This window comes from Schistocerca gregaria, chromosome 7 (genome assembly GCF_023897955.1).
Source record: "Schistocerca gregaria isolate iqSchGreg1 chromosome 7, iqSchGreg1.2, whole genome shotgun sequence".
In the NCBI taxonomy this organism is placed as follows: Eukaryota; Metazoa; Arthropoda; class Insecta; order Orthoptera; family Acrididae; genus Schistocerca; species Schistocerca gregaria.
This window is the reverse complement of record NC_064926.1, coordinates 165,446,558-165,464,468: the sequence shown is the minus strand read 5'-3', so window position 1 is coordinate 165,464,468 and position 17,911 is coordinate 165,446,558. Positions and strand designations below refer to the sequence as shown.

The window sequence follows — 17,911 nt, the reverse complement described above, 5'->3', positions numbered from 1 at the left end:
CGGTCGGTCAGTACAGGGACAGTTCATGCAGTATCTATATGACGCTGGAGGGTAGCATGGAGAGCTGCATCAAATCAGTCTCAGGACTGAAGACCACAACAACAACCTAAGTACATCACACGCATGCATGACCGAGGCAGGATTCGAACCTGCGACCGTAGGAGCAGTAGTATTACAGGTGTTTGCACTGGGAAACGTTCAATGATTGGCAGAGCTGGGAGACTTACTAAAGCCGGCCGTGTCTCGGTAGAGAAGCAGCGACGCGGCGTGGGGGAGCAGCAGTCGGCGACAACTCAGCGCCGCTCACTTGGAACGGCGGCTTTTATGAGCCCTCGTTATGGCCAATCAGAAACGTCCTGCCGTCTGCAGGACCATCACGGTGACTTGGCATAGTACGCATAAACTATCAAGCAAATAGGATTCGTGCTGATTCATCTCTCATAGAAATACGTCAGCAATCGCAACTGAGGCGACGTTCTCACAAAAGCAACCACAGGACACAATTATCCATCGCAAGAGGTTATGGAGTTTAAACATCTCCTCATCATCATTAACTGTGTTACATACTCCATAGTATCATTTCATAATGTTTAATGCAAACTGTGAAATAAATCTAAATACTGAGTGCTGCGACGGCTAGAAAGACATTTTCCAATAATAATAGTCAGTTTATGTAACAGTAAAATACTGTAAAAGGGGCTATTTGGTAGACTTAAATGTTTTTTGGAACATTAAAAAACAGAAGCAACGGAAAAACTGACAGTTATAAAAAACCTGAATTATCGCTTTCGCCTTCGATAGCGCAGCATTGTAAATAACTACGTTGGCCTGTTAGCGTTGCGTGACTTTTATCAAACTACATCTACATCTACATCCATACTCCGCAAGCCACCTGACGGTGTGTGGCGGAGGGTACCCTGAGTACCTCTATCGGTTCTCCCTTCTATTCCAGTCTCGTATTGTACGTGGAAAGAAGGATTGTCGGTATGCTTCTGTGTGAGCTCTAATCTCTCTGATTTTATCCTCATGGTCTCCTCGCGAGATATACGTAGGAGGGAGCAATATACTGCTTGACTCTTCGGTGAAGGTATGTTCTCGAAACTTTAACAAAAGCCCGTACCGAGCTACTGAGCGTCTCTCCTGCAGAGTCTTCCACTGGAGTTTATCTATCATCTCCGTAACGCTTTCGCAATTACTAAATGATCCTGTAACGAAGCGCGCTGCTCTCCGTTGGATCTTCTCTATCTCTTCTATCAACACTACCTGGTGCGGATCCCACACTGCTGAGCAGTATTCAAGCATTGGGCGAACAAGCGTACTGTAACCTACTTCCTTTGTTGTCGGATTGCATTTCCTTCGGATTCTTCCAATGAATCTCAGTCTGGCATCTGCTTTACCGACGATCAACTTTATATGATCATTCCATTTTAAATCACTCCTAATGCGTACTCCCAGATAATTTATGGAATTAACTGCTTCCAGTTGCTGACCTGCTATTTTGTAGCTAAATGATAAGGGACCTATCTTTCTATGTATTCGCATCACATTACACTTGTCTACATTGAGATTCAATTGCCATTCCGTGCACCATGCGTCAATTCGCTGCAGATCCTCCTGCATTTCAGTACAATTTTCCATTGTTGCAACCTCTCGATACACCACAGCATTATCTGCAAAAAGCCTCAGTGAACTTCCGATGTCATCCACCAGGTCATTTATGTATATTGTGAATAGCAACGGTCCTATGACACTCCCCTGCGGCACACTTGAAATCACTCTTACTTCGGAAGACTTCTTTCCATTGAGAATGACATGCTGCGTTCTGTTATCTAGGAACTCCTCAATCCAATCACACAATTGATTTGATAGTCCGTATGCTCTTACTTTGTTCATTAAACGACTTTGGGGAACTGTGTCAAACGCCTTGCGGAAGTCAAGAAACACGGCATCTACCTGTGAACCCGTGTCTAAGACCCTCTGAGTCTCGTGGACGAATAGCGCGAGCTGGGTTTCACACGACCGTCTTTTTCGAAACCCATGCTGATTCCTACAGAGTAGATTTCTAGTCTCCAGAAAAGACATTATATTCGAACATAATACGTGTTCCAAAATTCTACAACTGATCGACGTTAGAGATATAGGTCTATAGTTCTGCACATTTGTTCGACGTCCCTTCTTGAAAACGGGGATGACCTGTGCCCTTTTCCAATCCTTTGGAACGCTCCGCTCTTCTAGAGACCTACGGTACACCGCTGCAAGAAGGGGGGCAAGTTCCTTCGCGTACTCTGTGTAAAATCGAACTGGTATCCCATCAGGACCAGCGGCCTTTCCTCTTTTGAGCGATTTTAATTGTTTCTCTATCCCTCTGTGTATTAATTGACTTTACGAATGAGTTTTTTTCCTGATAGTAGACCTAACTACGGAAGGACGTATTTTCGAAGGAGGTGTACTTCTATTGTTAAAAACAGAAACGACAGCCGCAATTGCTGCGAAATATCAGAAAATATTAATTTTTGTCAATATATGCTCTTGTAAGAATAGTTGAGCAATAAGAAGAACGTTTTTATGAAATAATAATTGTTACCTTAAAAGGTAAAATTTTTCTCATTTCTGAAGTGAATATTATGCTCATCTTTCCTCTCCTAGCGATTACGATGCAAAGTGCAAGCAAGCAGAAGACTTGCGACTTTGAATGCTAGGTAGTTCTGTGCGATCCCTGTTTAGTAACATGAACTTTTGGAATGAACAGATCCTCTTTTGTGAAATGCTAAAATTTGTGAAATTTGCCCTACCGACACAGATTATCACAGTTGTTCAGAATCGTATCTGTCTGACTTGCTCTTCATTAACAGTGTCAAGAATTTTTCAGAGCTACATAACGACGTCAATCTTGGAAAGCTGTTTCTTACGCTGGCTGCTAAGAAGAACTTTAACCTTGGGTGCGCCCGATTGCTCTCCGGAGACGCCACGCATTACTGCAAAATAATTTGCCCTAATTAGCCAAGAAGACAGTAATTAAGATCCACAGTGCTAAGTATTTTATTTTTTATAAAAATGTCAATTTCAATTTTCATATTCGAAAGTAACACCAAAGGACAGATTTATTTAAAAAGAAAGGATGACCTGGTAAGAGTAAGGAACAGTTGTTAAATCGATTTTGCAGTGGAAAGTTTCGAGGCTGCCTGTCTCTTTGTTGTTTTTGCTCTTATCAGGAATATTTAATAATTTTTCTAGTGGCCAAGGGAGGGACTTTAAAACTTCCACACCACGAGACAGGGTATTAGCTCGTTCCACTGTCCGTTCTCCATCGACTGGCCTAATCCTGATAAACACCACTTACACTGAGGTGACGAAACTCGTGGCTTAGCGATATGCATATATACAGATGGCTGTAGTATCGCGTAAGCCGGCCGCTGTGGCCGAGCGGTTCTAGGTGCTTCAGTCCGGAACCCCACTCCTGCTACGGTCGCAGGTTCGAATCCTGCCTCGGGCATGGATGTGTGTGATGTCCTTAGGTTAGTTAGGTTTAAGTAGTTCTATGTCCAGGGGACTGATGACCTCAGATGTTGTCCCTTGGTGCTTAGAGCCATTTGAACTATTTTTTGAAGTATCGCGTACATAATGTATAAAAGGGCAGTGCATTGACGGAAATGTCACTTGCACTCACGTGAATCAGGAAAAGCGGTTACCAATGTGATTATGGTCGCACTACGGGAATAAACAGAGTTTGATCGCGGAATGGCAGCTGAAGTTAGACACATGGGACATACCATTTCGAAAATCGTTAGGAAATTCAATATTCCGAAATCCACAGTGTCCAAAGTGTGCCAGGAATACCCAAATTTCAGGCATTACTTATCACGGACATCGCACTAGCCCACTGCTTTCACTTAACGATCTAGCGTTTGTGTAGAGTTCTCAGTGCTAACAAACAAGCAAGGTTTGGTTGAATTAAACTCAGAAATCAGTGTGAAATTTACCACAAACCTATCCGTGAGGGCAGTGAGCGAAGTCTGGCGTTAAAGGGCTATGACAGCAAGCTACCGACTCGGGTGCCTTATGCTAACAGCACGACATGGTCTGCAGTGCTCTTCTGGGCTGCTACCTGTTGGACACGAGACGACTGGAAAACCGTGACCTGGTCAGAAGGGTTCCGATTGCAGTTAGTAACTGCTCGAACCCTAACTTCAGCCCTTACTAACTGAAATCTGAAATTTTCTGACCATGTCACGGATTTCCATTTGTCTCGGGTCCATCAGATCCGGTCACGAGCCCAGGAGAGCGCTGCAGGTAATGTCGTGTTGTTAGCATAAGGCACCCGAGTCGGTCGTTTGCTGCCATAGCCCTTTAACGCCAAATTTCGCCACACTGTCCTCACGCATACGATCGTCGTACGTATACGTACCAAAGGCTGGAACATTTTTAGCTTTTAATTTTTGGCTTGACGATGTCTGCTCGAAACTTTGACTGTTGCTTTCTCGCAATGTAACGTTACTGCAGTTAAATTTTCATTCCGATAAAGAAGTCCTTAGAGGTGTCTAAACCTAAATCAATGATGATGTTGTTGAGGTATTCAGTCCAGAGGCTGGTTTGATGCAGCTCTCCATGCTACTGTATGCTGTGCAAGCTTCTTCATCTCCCCAGTACCTACTGTAACCTACATCCTTCTGAATCTGCGTAGTGTACTCATCTCTTGGTCTCCCTTTACGATTTTTACCCTCCAACGCTAAACTGGTGATCCCTTGATGCCTTAGAATATGTCCTACCAACCGATCCCTTCTTCTAGTCAAGTTGTATCACAAACCTTCTTCTAATCAAGTTGTATCACAAACTCCTCCCCGATTCTATTCATTACCTCCTCATTAGTTATGTGATCTACCCAACTAATCTTCAGCATTCTTCTGCAGCACCACATTTCGAAAGCTTCTATTCTCTTCTTGTCCAAACTATTTATCGTCCATGTATCACTTCCATACATGGCTACACTCCATACAAATACTTTCAGAAATGACTTCCTGACCCTTATATCTTTACTCGATGTTAACAAATTTCTCTTCTTCAGAAACGTTTTCCTTCCCATTGCCAGTCTACATTCTATATCCTCTCTACTTCGACCATCATCAGTTACATTTGCTCCCCAAATAGCAAAACTCCTTTACTACTTTAAGTGTCTCACTTCCTAATCTAATTCCCTCAGCATCACCCGACTTAATTTGACTACATTCCATTATCCTCGTTTTGCTTTTGTTGATGTTCATGTTATATCCTCCTTTCAAGACACTGTCCATTCCGTTCAGCTGCTCTTCTAAGTCCTTTGCTGTCTCTGACAGAATTACAATGTCATCGGCGAACCTCGAAGTTTTTGTTTCTTCTCCATGGATTTTAATACCTACTCCGAATTTTTCTTTCGTTTCCTTTACTGCTTGCTCACTATACAGATGGAATAATGTATTAAATGTATTAAAAGTTATTTGCAACTGACTGGTTGTGTCATTTCTCCGTTGAAACTTGCATACGTTTGCTGAAAGACGCCCATGTTCAGAGCTGTGTCTAGAAATGGTTGTGTTCGGCTACTTGGAGACTATTTTCAGCTATTCATGGATTTCACGTTCCGAAACCAAAATGGTATTCTTATGGACGACAATGCACCATGTCTCCTGCCCACAACTGTTTGCGATTGCTTTGAAGAACATTCTGGACAATTCGAGCGAATGATTTGGTCATCCAGATAGCCCGACGTGAGTGTCATCGAACATGTATGGGACATCATCGAGAGGTCAGTTCCTACACAAAATCCTGCACCGATATCATTTTCGTAATTATGGACGGGTATGGAGGTAGATGGCTCATTATTTCTGCAGGGGACTTGCAACGACTTGTTGAGTCCATGACACGTCAATACTCAAGGCAAAAGGAGTTTAACACGATATTAGGAGTTAACTCAAGACTCTTGTAACCGCAGTGTATGTCGTCACTGGCAACTGGATGGGCAACCTATCCTGAAACAACGGCATGGATGTGGGTTTTAAGCCAATGAGCTAGTGTTGCAAAAATGTGATTCACCCAGGAGTCGACACATTTCCATTGGTCAGATGTCGTAACTCGATTGTCCCGTGCCGACTGCAATCGTAAGGATGTTGTTGCGTCAACATGTGAACATGTAGGGGTGGTCTGCTGTGGGGCTCAATGTTCAAAGCTCTATGTTCTACAATGTACGATGACCCGTGTACGCCGAAATACTTGAGGGGCACCAGCATTGTGCTGCCAAGATCACCATCTATACTACTCTACAGAGCAAACAAGTCTCCGAACTCCACGTTCTGTGAAGATTCGTGGACGTTCATCCTTCCCGGCCTAGTCGTAATTTTAATGTCCTTCTACCTCTATGCCGGCCGGAGTGGCCGAGTGGTTCTAGGCGCTTCAGTCCGGCGCCGCGCTGCTGCTACGGTCGCAGGTTCGAATCCTGCCTCGGGCATGGATGTGTGTGATGACCTGAGGTTAGTTAAGTTTAAGTAGTTCTAAGTTCTAGGGGACTGATGACCTCAGAAGTTAAGTCCCATAGTGCTCAGAGCCATTTGAACAATTTTTTTTCTACCTCTATCATCTATTGATTCTCACCACCGTGGCACGTAAACGTGCGACCAGCTTCGCCATTTCCGAGATACTCGTTCACAGGCTCTGCTTAACAATAATCTACTCTTTGTCAAAGATGCTTATGTCGATGAATTCCCCATTTGCAGCCCACATCTCTGCTAACGCGGTCCCCTGTTCGCCCCGTTTACATACTTCTGTTAACGCCTCACGTGCTCGCAACGACGCCGGGCGGCGTCCAACGTCACGTTACGCAGTTGTCATAATGTTTTCGCTTAGCAGTGTATAAGAATAGAACAGGTAATCAATGCGGCGAAGGAGTGATACGGAAGGTGATAGCGAATCGCTAGAAGGCACAGGCGCTGCTCGACCACGGTATTATTATACATGGTCATTATCTGAAACACGCGGTGAAGTTACGGTAAAAAAGCACATTGGTGACACGAAATCGCTTCGCACAGAGAATGCTTTCAAGTCCGTTGCGTATATAGTATCACCCCAGATTACGGGCTAATTACTAATGAGCCGAGCGAAGCTCCCTCACCTGTAGGTGCAATAACACTGAAGTCGACTTATTATTAGCCTCTCCGCCCTTTTCCTGTGTCAGAATAGAAACCACGATTACAAATACGCACACGAATAAACACAATTTTCGCAGTGGCTGTTTATTGCTACGGTGCACACAGTATTGTTACGCACCTAAAACTGGGACCATTGGAAAAGTAAAGCCGAACCTTTAAATTTCGCATTTAAGAAATCGGTCACGCAGGAGAATCGTACAACCATACCGTTGTTTGACCATCGCAAGGACTCCCGCAAGGATGAAATAGTAACAATCATATCTGGTGTCAAGAAACAACTGAAAGAGTTGAAAGCTACTAAGTCGCCAGATGATGGTGGAATCCCAATTCGGTTTTACAAACAGTGCTCTATAGCATTTGTTCCTTACTTACATTATCGCGACTCTCTCGCCCAGCTGAAAGTCCCGAGTGACTGGAAAAAACCGCAGATGACTCCCGTGTATAAGAAGGGCAACAAAACGGACCCGCGGAGCTACAGACCAATACTCTTAACATCGGTTTGCTACACTATCTTGAACATATTCTCAGTTAGAATATAATAAATTTCTTTGACAAGGAAAATCTAATGTCCACAAACGAACACGGTTTTAGTAAACATCGCTTGTGCAAACTCTGTTTGCCCTTTTCTCACATGAGCTCCTGCGAAACATGGAGCAAGGGTAACTGCGAATTACATATTCTTAGACTCTCATAAAGCATATGACACGGTGCCATACTTTCGACTATTAACCTAGATACAAGCATACGGTACAGGTTGCCAGGTGCGTGAGTGACTCAAAGACCTCTTAAGCAACAGAACCCAGTACGTTGTCCACGACGGTGAGTATTCATCAAAGACAAGTGTCTCGTCAGGAATGCCCCATGGAAGTATGATAGGATTGCTGTTATTTTCTATATACATAAATGATGTGGCGGACAGCGTGGAAAGCAGCTGTTTACCGATGATGCTGTGATGTATGGGAAGGTGTCATCGTTGAGTAACAAAATTTCTAGCTGATGTAAAGAATGATAGCTAGCTTTTATATGTAGAAAACTGTAAGTGTAGGGAAAACAAACCCATAATGTTCGAGCACAGCATTAGCTGTCTGCTGCTTGATACACTTACTGACTAAATATCTAGGTGTAATGTTGTAAAGCTATATGAAATGGAATGAGAATATAAGGATTGCAGTATGAATGGCGAGAGGTCGACTTTGGTTTACTGAGAGAATTTTAGGAAAGGCTGCTCATCTGTACGAGAGACCGGATACAGGAGACTAGTGTGACCCACTGTTGAGTACTGTTGGAGTGTTCGGGATCCGCTTCAGGACCGATTAAAGGAGGACATCGAAACAATTCAAGGGCGAGCTGTTAGATTTGTTACAGGGTAGGTTCGAACAACAATCAAGCATTACGGACCTTCTTCTGGAACTCAAATGGGAATCGGTAAAGGGAAGGCGACGTTCACGTCGAGGACCACAACTGAAAAAATTTAGGGAACTACCATTTGATTATAACTGCAAGTCGATTCTACTGCCGCCAATGTACATTTCACGTAAGGACCATGAAGATAAGACTAGACAGATTATGGCTCGTGGAGAGGCATATAGACGATCGTTTTTGCCTCACTCTATTTGCAACTGTAACAAGAAAGAAAAACACAAGCAATGGTAGAAGATACCCTCTGCTAAGCACAACACAGTGAGTTGTGCAGTATGTATATGGATGCAGATATAGAGAGAGCGTAAGGATTCCGTAGAGGCCCGAAGTCACAAACTTCCAGAGGTAAGAAAAGGGTCGCCTTACATTGTGTGTGATAAGTACACTGCTTAGCCCAGGGGTGTCCCACGGCGCACGGCCCAAAGAAAGTATCAGCGCTCCCAAGAAGTTAGCACTTTCCGGAAGATCGGTCTACAAAATTCCATTTATTTAGAGACCGGCCAGTCCGTTAGATGCACTGGTCTGTTACCTTACTATACTTTAGTTGCAACTGCGAGACTAAAGATTTAGAAACGTGTTATGAAATTAATGTAAGTACATAGCAGGGAATGCTGTGTTATTTCCGTGGAATTCTAATAAAGAACACTTTTCACCGTATCTGTAATCACCGAAAGTCGGCAGAAGGTATAAATCTTCGGGTGGTCGCAATTACTGCCAATGTTTGCTAACAGTATCGTAATTCTATAACAAAAAGTTTAAATTGATATTACGAGCATTGCTACAAATGCGAGGGGCATTCAGTAAGTACTGCAACACATTCTTTTTCTGAAAACATACTTGTTTTTTCAGAACTGTAATACGGCATATTATTTCTCACTCTTTTTGCTACAAAACTCTATTTTTCAAAATTATCTCCGTTCAATGAAACAGCCTGACGCCACCTTACCGGGAGCGACTGTACTGGTTGACGTTGGAGCCAATGTCCTGCTGCATCAGTAACTTCCAGAGGTAAGAAAAGGGTCGCCTTACATTGTGTGTGCATCCACGCACTGCTTCCCGTGGAGTGCATCCTCATTAGGCCGAGCAGATGGAATCATAAGGTGCGAGACCCAGGCTGTAGGGTGGATGAGGAAGGACAGTCCAGTGACGTTTTGTGAAATCCTTTCAGATGTGTCATCACTGCGAACTGAGACCTCCAGTTTTGCACCGACGTGTTTGATTGTGATCCGACGATTACCTCGAACGAGAGTGTTCACACGTTCCAACATTGCAGGAGTCACAGCTGTGTGCGGCTGTCCGGAACGCCAGAGATCAAAGAGGTTTGTGCGACCTTGTTGCGATGACAGACGCCTCACCCAACGACTGAGCGTGCTTTTGTTCACTGCCAGGTCTCCATGGACGTTCTGCAAGAGCCTATCAATATCTGCGATGCTCTGATTTTCCGCCGAAAGAATCTCAACCACTGCTCTCTGCTTGGAACGCACCTCCGCTACAGACGCCATTTTGAAGGTTACGTGCAGCGCCGCCACCTATCGAAACTTCGTGACCCTATAGGGGCTGAAGTGGCGATATTCCAGGACGTTCAACGACAATTCCACATTTTTTCAACCGAAATTGGCTGTGAAAAAAAAAGTGATGCCTTACTTATTGAACGCCCCTCGATAGAACCGCTTTTGAACATTATCATATTATAAAGGGCATTCAAGAACTCTTTTTTCTTTCGTGAGTAATTTCTACCAAACAAGATAATGAGTACAAATCAAAATGCGTCGGTAGTGCACATGATGGCTGCTTCTCTTGGCCATCGCTCCATTATTACCAGCGTGTTTTGTTTCGTTTTGTTTTAGGGCGCAAAAAACAAATGGGGTCATACGCGCCCACGTCAAAACTATAGAACATGAAAACCGAGAGGAGTTGAAAAAGGACTAAACGTCAGTCCCAACTGACAGAAGAGAAGACGGCTAAAAACAGGGACATGGAGAAAGAGCTACTAAAACACCATACAGAAATGGAGGTCCAAAACTAAAAATTAAATGGCCTTCGCCATATTGCTTTGAGGGATAGAAACGAAAACGATTTCGACAGCTCGCCCGTCATTTGCTAAAACGGCCGATAATTCAGACGGCAAACCCAAGTGGGAAAGTAAACGGTTAAAAAATGGGCACTCCATCAGGAAATGGCGGACAGTTACAACTTGGGCGCAATGTGGACGAAGTGGTGGGGGAGCGCCACTTATCAAATCGTGCTGAAAGATGCAAACGCCATCCTCAAATTGCTCTTCAACAGTGGGAGGCAAGAAGTTGCTTAAAACATCAATTTATGCCTGTTCTGTGGTAATACCACCCAAAACAACAATGGGTGCAAGCCCCCTATATGAAAAACACGACCACACCATAACACCACCGCCTCCGAATTTTACTGTTGGCACTAACACGCTGGTAGATGACGTTCACCGGGAATTCGCTGTACCCAGACCCTGCCATCAAATAGCTCTGAGCACTATGGGACTTAAGAGCTACGGTCATCAATCTCCCTGCCATCGGATCGCCACATTGTGTACCGTGATTCGTCACTCCACACACCTTTTTCCCACAGTTCAGTCGTCCAATGTTTACGATCCTTACCTAGTGTAGTTTGGAAGCGTGGAAATCTCGCATACAGACATATGACACAAATGAGACCCAATCACATGCCCACATTTGAAGTCCGTGAGTTCTGCAGAGCGCCCCATTCTGCTCTCGCGAAGTCTAATGACTACTGAGGTCGCTGATATGGAGTACCTGGCAGTAGGTGACAGCACAATGCACCTTATATGAAAAGCGTATGTTTCTGGGAATTCCCGGATACTTTTGATCTCATAGTGTAACTCTGCTTGATAAGTAATGGTCTATCGTTTAGGGCATTGTATCACATCAGGAAACACCGTAGAAACTTCAGGACAATATCGATGTGTTCAGTCTGAGCAAGTACATTAAGTTCCCGAAGGATACGTTGTGAGCCGTCATGACAGATGGTCCTACTCAAGAACTGAGGAACACATAAGGTGTAAGCTGTGTACCAGTGTTCATGTCAGTGGTTCGTGTAAGGTATACATGGTGAGCGTAAAGTCTTTCTCTGATCGCTGTAACTTACTTCTAATGATCTATACTAGATACAACTATACGGTTTGTTACAAATGATAGCTTAGATCATAAAGTTTTTTTCTATACGCTCCCACATGTTCTCGGTTCATTGGTCGTAGAACGTCTCGGATATACCTAATTTCTCGTCATGTCCGTGACAAAATCTCTTCCGTCACTTTTTGTAACTGAGGTGCAGTGTAATGTTCCACAACGTCGAGGTAAACTGTTGCCCAAATCGTAGGTTCACGGCCGGTGTGGCCGAGCGGTTTAAGTGCTTCAGTCTGGAACCGCGCGACCGCTACGGTAGCAGGTTCGAATCCTCTCTCGGGCAATGATGTGTGTGATGTCCTTAGTATTATTAGGCTTAAGTAGTTCTAAGTTCTAGGGGACTGATGACCTCAGATGTTAAGTCCCATAGTGCTCAGAGCCATTTGAACCATTTCGTAGGCTCAGTGAAAAGGAACGATCTAATAAATATGTTGTGTATTTAGTCAAACGACACGTTTACTTTCGGGCTGTCCCTTATCTTCTGTATCACGATTCCTGGGATCTCCCAACCCCAATTGCGGACATTATGGCTGTCTTCTTTCCCGAAAATGTGAAAAGTCGTTCCGGCGAGAAAAGAAACTTTAACGTAGTCGTTGTCTGTGCATCGATTCGTTCCAGTATGTTTCTTGTAAACTTATCACGCCGGGAGCTATAATTTGGTTACATGGCTTACCGGAGTTGGATTTTATATTCATTGCTTGTGTAAAATCTTCACCACAGTGCTCTGGAGTCTGACCGTTTCCTTAGGAACACGTCTCGTTAATTTCTGGCGACTGTGTTGGAATATTGAGCGCACGGTACCAATAGTGCCGTCACTCACTCAGTGTCCGCCGCATCTTGTCTCGTCACCAACGCTGACACTCTGTTTAAACTTTTCATATCATCATAATAATAATGTCGTGTGACTAGGGCCTCCCGTCTGGTAGACCGTTCGCCTGGTGCAAGTCTTTCGATTTGACGCCACTCCGGCGACTTGTGCGTCGATGGGGATGAAATGATGATTAGGACAACACAACACCTAATCCCTGAATTCAGAAAATCTCCGACCCAGGTGGGAATCGAACCCGGGCCTTTAGGATTGACATTCCGTTGCGCTGACCACTCAGCTACCGGGGTGGATATATCATCATTAATACCCTTGACATCTGGCAGATCTAGACCTTAGGTATTTAGTAGCTCTCGCTGAACTGTAATAGGCGGCCGTGTTTTATGAAAATACAAAACATATTGCGCTTTCTCCTGCATAGTCAGCACCGTGGCAGCAGCACTCCTAAATTATGCTGTTTGTAGAAACAGAGAGAAAGAAAAGAAACTCGACGCTGTCAGAACACGTGTTCAGGTGTATTATCAGGAAATTTATTCGTTTAGCTACCATTTTCAATAAACTGCAGTTCCGTATTATACGGACTATACAACGCTATAGACTATAAGACACAACTTAATTTTCAAGCAATTTTTTGAAAAAACAAAATTTTTCCGTTTTTATTATTAGACTGCAAGCAAGACTAAAAAAATAAAACCAAGCTGACTTTTAATACCCCTGAAAATTCACCGCCGTTACTTTTACCGTTATTTATGCCGCACTTCTTGAAAGATTTAACAATAATGTCTTCTCTCATTCTAAACCACGACTGTTTCGTCCAGCGACACACTTGTTTGATTGTAGGTCGTTCTAAAGCTCGCTTCGGCGTGAATTCACGTCGGGTTTCATCGATCATCTGTTTGTTCCCTTTCTCTCCCATGTACACTTTAAACGGTTTATTTATCAAGGCATCGTTGCAGTTGTGAAGTAAGTCCTTCCGGAACAGCATGCTCTGTATTTCCCTGTCTGAACTTCTCTTTCACAGAATTTTTCAAATGACTGCGAAACTGGTGTATAGTTCTCCATCATAGGACTACAGGCAGGAACTGACAGTACATTTGGGCACTCAGAGCTGTATACGTGTTAACTACGCGGTATTGAGCAGTCCGCTTTTGTTAATCGTTACCGAAGGAGTGAATTCATTCCAGCCATCAACAGGTCTGCCATCACTTAAATTTCCGACCCTGTAGAAAGCCTTCGAAAACCTGGACATTTGGGTCAAATAGGATTATTTTCTCGGATACATGGTTCTTTCATTTAAGACGAGTCTACCCTCGCGCCAACCCCAATTTAATGATTTTTAACTTGATTACTTTTAGTTTTAATGGATTCTCCACTCTTCAGCTGTATTCCGATTCGCCAGTTTTCACGATCGTAGCAGTTCTCCTCGTCCAGATCTCTCTCTCTCATCCTTACAGTTACTCCCACTCTCCATTTCAGTCTCGGCCGTCCACACCTTCTCCTCCCTGGCGGCGTATCCATAATTTCCTCACTTTTTTCTCCGCTTTATTCTAGGTATTCTAGCTGCTCTCCTCATTCCATACATCTCTACTGTCCGTACTTTATTCCTCTGGTGCTCCCCCGGCTTCCATCCTTTTGCACCGTACGTTAGTTACTTTCCATTACTGTTTGCAGAATCCTCTTCTTTGTTTCTTTTGATATTACGCAGCTCCACAGGACTACATTTAGAATTTTAATTGTTCCTCTTGCTTTCTGGAACCTGTGTTTCACATCTGCTTCACAGCTTCCTGAGGAATTGATAATCGATTCTGAGTATTGAAATTGCTTCACAGCGTTAATAATTACTCGAGGCCGTATTATATCCCTTCCATCTCCTCTAACTACTAGATATTCTGTTTTGCTCATGTTTATTCTAAGCCCACCTCGTTCAAATGCTTCCATCACCCTCTTTATCGTCAATTTGACATTCTTTCTTTGTTATATCAGTATTTGATCATCTGCAAATAATAATGAGTGGATAGTACCATGCTAGAAATGAATTCTGATACCTCCACATGAATGATTGTATCGATCCAATATATAATGTGTATATATTTTAAACAGAGTCAGCAATATACTGCAGCCTTGTCTAAGACCTTTCGATGTTTGGAATGTCTCACTCTGCTTTCCCCCTACTTTAACTATTCTCCAGATTAGGGGTATTTGTCGTGCTTTTACACGTGTATACTCCATCGCTTCCCCATAATGCATTGATGGGCTCAGAATCACAAGATGTTTCTAAATCCACACATATTAGGCGTAGTTTCTGATCCTTGGAATACGTCTTCTCACTTATTTGTCGAACGCTAAAATCACGATCCACACAATATCGTCCAATAGTAAAACGTGCCTGTTCCTTTTCACATCTTTCTCTCATTGTCATTCTCCAACCTATTTTTCAATACAGCGCTAAAAAGTCTGCTGATAGATGCGAAACACTATTCCGACTATAATTATTTGGATGCTTCTTGTTCCCTGTTTTATAGATAGCAGAAAATGCTTGATACACATCACATCACTCTCTTGGTATTTCCCCTCCCTCCACAATCTGACTGAACAATATACATATCGATCTTACCATTTGGGATTGAGGACCTTAGCTGTTTAGTCCCCCCTTAAACATCCCAACAACCACCATCTTACCATTTGAGGGGGCCCATATGTCCACAATTCCGTCGCAGCTCCTTCCAGTTCATATGCCATTCCATTTCGAGACTTTTTCGGCATCTCTTTTACTTCTTCCTCTAGTACATGTTCTGCATTTCGTAATATAGTGCTATTGTTGTAGACACCTGTCATATGATCACTTCTTTTTTCTGCCAGAAGTTCTTCAAAGTGCTTTTTCCACTGTCCAATACATATTGTTTTTTTGTGGTTTTACGATTCCTGGGCATTTTCATCCTACTTATCATCCTCTTATGCCTGTGGCGATCTCCTACGTGCCAGCAGATGCCCAGTTTCCCCACACATTTTCTTGTTATTTCCTCAACCCTCCTTTTATATACCTCATGTTGTTGTTGTGGTCTTCAGTCCTGAGACTGGTTTGATGCAGCTCTCCATGCTACTCTATCCTGTGCAAGCTTCTTCATCTCCCAGAAACTACTGCAACCTACATCCTTCTGAATCTGCTTAATGAATTCCCTCAGCACCTCCGCAGCTCCATTAATGCACTGTTTCAGGAAACCGTATAGGTCATTAGTACTCCTCTACGGCATTGAATCTCAGATGTAATCTTCTTGCTGAAGATGTATCTTATATTTTGGATCCACCACAGTTCTACTTCCATCATCCTTCTCTTTCTTCTCCTGTTTTATTTTGGTCTTAATTGGAAAAGCAATTTTTGAAGAAACTAAAATGATCGGAAACACATTCTGTTTCCCTTTCAACCCTTACATCTTGCACCTTAATTATGTGCTGCCTCTTCACTATTACATAGTATGTAACTGATTTTAGGTTCCTTAAAGGATTTGTGATTTTTAACTAACCTTTATTAAAACCTATTATTTCCATACAGTAGAACATCTCCAGACACGAGAAGGTTCAGATTTTCCACGAACAGTTGTATAGATAACCTTCCCCTCTCTAACAAGAGGACCACAGACTCCCGCAAAACTAGGAAAAATTCGGAGAAACCCGGATGTATGGCAGCCATAGCCATACGTAGCAGGTGTGCGAGTAACGCCCTGACTGCACAGAACTATCAGTGCGAGACGAAACTCTTGAGATTGCCTGTTGTAGTGACAAATCACGAATGGCATTGATCTGTTTAAAATTACTGAAGTCTCAACAGCAAGAAGAAGAGATTGTACAAAAACAGAACAGTTGTCATTACTGTCTGAAAACGAGGTGAGTGGTCAATTGTGTTTTCAGTGTTGTCTTCAGTCCAGAGACTGCTCTGATACAGCTCTCAGTGCTGCTCTACCCTCTGCAACCTTCTTCATCTCCTAGTAACTATTGCAGCTTACATCCTTCTGAATCTGGTTACTGTATTCATCTCTCGGTCTCCCTCTAAAGTTTTCGCGCCCCACACTTCCCTCCAATGCTAAATTGGTGATCTCATGATGTCAAATATCTTCAGAAAACACTTTCTAAATTTAAGTCTACATTCGACGTTAACAAATTTCTCTTCTTCATAAACTCTTTTCTTGCCATTGTCTGTCTACATTATATACCACTCTGTTTCGGCCTTCATTATTTACTTTGCTTCCCAAATAGCAAAACTATCTACTACTTTAAGTGTCTCGTTTCCGAAGGTAATTCCCTCAAGAAATGGTTCAAATGGCTCTGAGCACTATGGGACTTAAATTCTGAGGTCATCAGCCTCCTCGAACTTAGAACTACTTAAACCTAACTAACCTAAGGACATCAGACACATCTATGCCCGAGGCAGGATTCGAACCTGTGACCGTAGCGGTCGCGCAGTTCCAGACTGTAGCGCCTAGAACCGCTCGGCTACTTCGGCCGGCAATAATTCCGGCAGCATCACCTGATTTGATTACACTACATTTCATTATCTTTGTTTTCCTTGTGTTGATGTTCATCTTACATTCTCCTTTGAAGACAATTTTCATTCCGTTCAACTGCTCTTCGTAGTCTTTTGCTGTCTATGACAGAATTACAGTGTCACTGGCAAACCACAAAGTTTTTATTTCTTCTACCTGAACTTTAATTCCAGCTCCCAATTTTTGTTTGGTCTCCTTTAATGCTCGCTCAGTATACAGACTGAGTAACATCGGGGACAGGCCACAGCTCTTTCTCACTGCCTTCTCAACCACTGCTTATGTCCCTCGGTTGCTAGTACTGGCGCCTTTTTTGTGTATAAATTGTAAATAGCCTTTCACTCGCTGTGTTTTCTCCTGCTACCTTCGGAATGTTAAAGAGAGAATTCAAGTCAACATTTTCAAAAGCTTTCTCCAAGTCTATTACTGATACAAACGTTAGTATGGCTTTCCTTAACCTATCTTCTAAGAAAAGTCGTAGGGCAGTATTACCTCCCGTATTCCTACATTTCTCCGAAATCGTTGCTAATCTTCACGAGGTCGACTTCTACCAGTTTTTTCCATTCTCCCTCACTGAAAATTTAGTAGGGCCCAGTGTAGATAGTATTATTTATGTACTAGATATAACTCAGTAACGCTACATTTTTTAACAATCACACTGTATACCCCGCCCCTAGAATCTACTGGTCGCACGGTTTAGCTTATCCTTTCAAGGATACACGGTGGTTCAAAGCAAACACGCACCATTTGTACATTCTGCAGACCACACAAGCCCCTCCCCCCCCCCCC

General features: G+C 43.2%; 1 protein-coding gene across 3 annotated transcripts in view; it reads right to left on the bottom strand.

The window, feature by feature from the left end:
• LOC126281508 (probable cytochrome P450 6a13) overlaps positions 1 to 17,911 on the bottom strand; it is a 210,936-nt gene that overhangs the window by 108,972 nt on the left and 84,053 nt on the right. The window contains exon 1 of one of the 3 annotated variants that reach the window (XM_049980528.1): positions 228 to 363. The exons of the other annotated variants lie outside the window; for them this stretch is intronic. The gene's annotated coding sequence lies outside the window, so the exon portion shown is untranslated. Of the gene's footprint in view, positions 1 to 227; positions 364 to 17,911 lie in introns of those variants that run through there. 3 annotated transcript variants of the gene reach the window in all.